The sequence below is a fragment of the Peromyscus eremicus genome, chromosome 14 (genome assembly GCF_949786415.1).
Source record: "Peromyscus eremicus chromosome 14, PerEre_H2_v1, whole genome shotgun sequence".
Lineage (NCBI taxonomy): Eukaryota > Metazoa > Chordata > Mammalia > Rodentia > Cricetidae > Peromyscus > Peromyscus eremicus.
In genome coordinates, this window is record NC_081430.1 from 43,192,897 (window position 1) to 43,197,439 (window position 4,543).

The following is a 4,543-nucleotide window of genomic DNA, read 5'->3' on the forward strand; positions in this document are numbered from 1 at the left end:
TAATACAGTCTATTGGTCACTTTTCTTGTTGTTGGGATAAGTTACCTGACAAAACAAACTCAGGGAAGGAAATATTTGGGTTATAATTTTAGAGTGGCCAGTCTACCAGGCAAGAAAGGCATGTGGACTTCACAGTGGTAGGAGCTGGTTGCAGAAACTCCTCTCATCTGAGCAGATCAGGAAGGAGAGAGCTAGGTGTGCCAGTGTTGAGCCCCCTTTCTTGTCTTCCTCTTCATTCAGTCAAGGTTCCAACTGACGGGAAGTACTCAGGTTATAGGTTGTTGTGCTGTAAGCCAAGAAGCCCCCCCCCCCAAAAAAAATCAACCAACCAAACAAACAAACAAACAAAAAACAGGGTCTCTCACCTTAATGGCTTCCAAGATCCACTGCCATAGCCCTAGAGAGCCAACCAATGGATTTCTGTAACTCCACCATCTGGAACCATGTGTGTCATTCTGACAGCTGAGTCCCCCTTTAGCTGAGAAGCATGTTGATGAAGTCAGTATGCGAATTGTAGCTTGAAGTCTAATTAGTTCTTTAGCCACTCATTTTGGGAGTATTTTCTCATTTTGCCCCTAGAAATCTATTTGGGTATGTGATAGTATCTTCTCTTGTGAAAAAACTTGAGAATAATAGATATATTTGTTTTGGAAATCACAAAGATAGTCCAGAACATGGGTATATTTATCCTTTGTTGCTTTATCAAACTATCTTGTCAAAACAAAAACAAAAATTCTAGTAATTTTCTTAATATTATTACCTAACTAGTCCTACAATATTAATTTTTTGCCTATGTTCATTAATATTTTTATGTGTGCAAAGAGGCCATAGGTCAATATCATGTGCAATCCTCAGTTGCTCTCTTCCACGGGTTTTGAGGCAGGGTCTCTCACTGAACCTGAAGCTTACTAATTCTACTAGATTGAAGAATGGACAAGCCACTGCGATCTTCCTGTTTGAGCCTCTGAGCACTGGGATTAAACGCACATGCCTCTGCTCCCTGTTTGGTGTACAAAATCAGATCTTCTTACTTGTGTAACAAGCACTTCAAAAAATGGTCTATATCTCAAGCCTGTGTTACACTATTATCTTAAAATTAAAAAAAAAGTTTGTATGAGTTATTATTCTTAGTTCAATTCTACTGTGTATCTTACTTGAATTTAATGCTCTTGTAAAGGACCCAATATAGTGAGTATTATTACTCACATTGTATGACTTTAGGATTTAAGTTTAGAGAGTGGTGGATATGGCCAAGAAAGAGAAGTTACTTAGGTCATATAATCCCACATTCAGTATTCCTTGAATCCACAAGTTGCTCCAAAATTGCACTGTTCTCACTTACATTACCTTTTCTCCAATTCTCCACTTCTCCAGTGAGCTTTTCTCATTGCATCTAAAAATAATGCCTTTAGGAATTGGGCTCAATGATTAGACTCATTGAATGTTAGTTCTTTCTAAGACTTCAGTCAGCTTCTGGATTGAGGACTGCAGATCTCACTTCTTAGAAGGCTCAGCGATCCAGCAACCTCAATTCTCTAAATCATGGAAAGTCACCAGACTGGCCATAACAGACACTGAGTGTTGTGCCGCCATCACAATTCAAAAATCCAGAATAACAAAGAAATGCCAATGAAAGTTCTGTTTGACACCTAGTCCTATCTGAAAGCCTTTCCATGAGAAACTGAGTTCTTCTGTGGTCCATCTCATTTTTCTCCCATGCTGCCCAGTATGTTCAGTGGGTTTGGAAGATGAAGTAGTTATGCACTGTGTAAAGTCTGCCAGTCTGATTACTGCCATATACCCCATGGAGGCACATTGTTGAATAAACAGGAGAGCTTTTATCCTGCCAACCTGCTGGGCGCCTTCCGCCAAGGCTGAGTCAACACACATCAACTGTCATGTGATATATTTGGAAGAGTGGAGAGAGGGGGTAATCTTTCTCAGATTTATTAGGGAAGGAAGGCTTTCAGGTCTTCCAATTTTATGCCTATATATTGCTGCATAATTCAAGTTCGAGTCTTATTGATATACGCATTCTATTTCAAACTGGACCAAATAAATATGACATGAAGTATCTAAAAATAGTGAATTACTAGAAATATGCTGGCTAGTCTTAGCTTCACATAGCCTCTGAATATTTTAAAAGTAAATTTAAACACATTTAAATTAAGATATGCTCATACATAGAGAGAATGGTGGTGGTCATTGCTTTGAGGTTTATTTTTCAATTTTTAAGAAAACACATATCCTCTCTGCTAGTTCTCAGTGGGCAGCAAAAGCATCTGGACTCAGTTACATTTATTTATGTTCTATTCTAACTAAAATGGCTTAGCCGAAAGTATTTCAGAATTTATATAAGAAAAAATAAAACTGACTGGAGGCTCATGTGCCAAGTTTTTAGCCCAAAGCAAAGTGTCGTGGCTGATTTCTAAACAAAATGGAAACACTGGCAGAGTTCCTTATGCTGGTGTACTTTGAGAACAGCAGGTAAACACAAGAGTCTGAGCTAATAATGGGTAAAGCTGTCCAGACCTTTGCCACTCAGACCCGCTCATGACCACCAAGCTTCAGAAAAATCTTAGAAACAGTCTCCTATTAAATAAACAACCCAAATCCAGCCACTTTTCCATTTTAATTAAAATATTTCTTGATATTAGAATATGTACTGGAAGGGTCTACTTAGAAAAGACTCGGGAGACAGCCATAGCAAAGCCATTTTAAATAATCAATAAAATCAAAGCATTTATATCGACCTTCCTGCTAATGCAGTCCAAGCGTTTGTGAAATCTTCAAGTTGTAGTATTTTATACCACTCCTATTGCCCTTTAACTTGTCACACTTATAATTTCTTATGTTTGTAAATTTATTTTGACTTTTGATTAACTTGTGTGAACCCCACAGGCTACCGAGTTTTAGTATGGTATTTCAGTATATCCATGCATCATGCTCTGATCTCATCCAGTCTCCCTTCAGTCATTCCTCCTCTCTCTAAACACTAGTCATAAGTATTCTACATGCAGGTCAAGTGTGTGTGTGTGCATTTGCATGTGTGTGGGCATGCATGCATGCATGCGCACGCTTGTGTGTGTGTCTCTGTGTGTGTGTGTGTGTACCTGTGTGTGTGTGATGAGAGGGGTATCAATGAGAGAGGTGTATGAATATCTGGGGCATGGTAATGTGGTGAGCAGATGGAGGAGATCATTAGGTGTCTGCTCTATCCCTCTTCACCTTATTCCATTGAGTTAGAATTTCCCACTGAATCTGAAGTTTATCTGGTTAGCAGAAATTCCCAGGAAGACCTCTCCACAGAGTAGCAGGCTTTCTCAAGGTCATGCCCACTTTTAAATGTGTGCAGGGAACTGAACTTCAGTCCCCATGCTTGTGCAACTAGCATTCTCACCCAGTGAGTTATCTTTCAGTTACAGACCAATTGGTTCTTAATTTCCAAATGTAAGAGCTTTCATATGGTACTTTCTTTGTCTGGTTTGCTTCTTGACCATGAGGGCCTGCAGCTCTATTGCAGTGCAAATGATAGCAAACCATTCTTGATGACTGTACAATGTTCCTTTGCGTATGCATACCACAGGTTGTGTCTATAGTCATCTAACTCTGGGTACCGAAGTTGACTCTTACCTTAACCACTGCCACCAGTTCCACAATAAGCAGCTATGGGCAGGTATTTTTGTCATGACACCCTGATTTTGTCTTTATGACATGTGAAAGCTGGATCTTACAGGGTACCTAGCTTTAGTACCTTGAGTCACATTGACATACTGTTCTTTATATGATTTAATTGGTTTTATATTCCCAACAGCATACAAGCATCCCCCTTTCCACAAACCCTTGCCAGTGTTTGTTATTTATCTGCACATTTTCTTACAAATGGTTGAATGTAAGTATGTAGTTTTATAATAGCCATTCTAACGTATGGAAGAGGTTTTTTTGTAGGTTTGGTTCATATTTATCTGAAGGCCTATGTAAATGAGCTTTTTCTGTTTTTATTGGTTGTTAGCAGCTCATTTTTTTTTCATTTTAGTTAGTATTTATTCAGATAATTAGTGATTTTAAAAGACAGTGTTTTTTTTTTTGTTCTTTCATTGGTCTGTTCTTATTTATCAGCTTTTATAGTATGGATTTTATTACTTTAAAGATAGCATTTAGCAAATGTTTTTCTTCCATTCTCTATGTTGTCTCTTCAATCTGTTAACTGTTTTCTTCACTGGTCAAAATTTTGCAGATGTGGTGTAATTCACACCTCATTTTGAATTCATTTCCCATGATTTGGATTAATATAAACATGTCTAAACAGTTGTATCTCCTAGAAATATCCAAAGCTACACCCATGAAGTCTCCATACCTTGGCTGCCTAAATACATCATGTTCAAGGATGACAGTAATGGACAAGCTAATGTGGAAGAGCAGTGCTCGAGGTGCCTCATCTCTAGACAGAGAACTACAGGCACTTAAGGAATGTTAGAGCAGGAGAAAAAGTCTTCCCTGGGGAAGATCACACTAAGTGGCCATCTAGTAACAAATGGTCAGC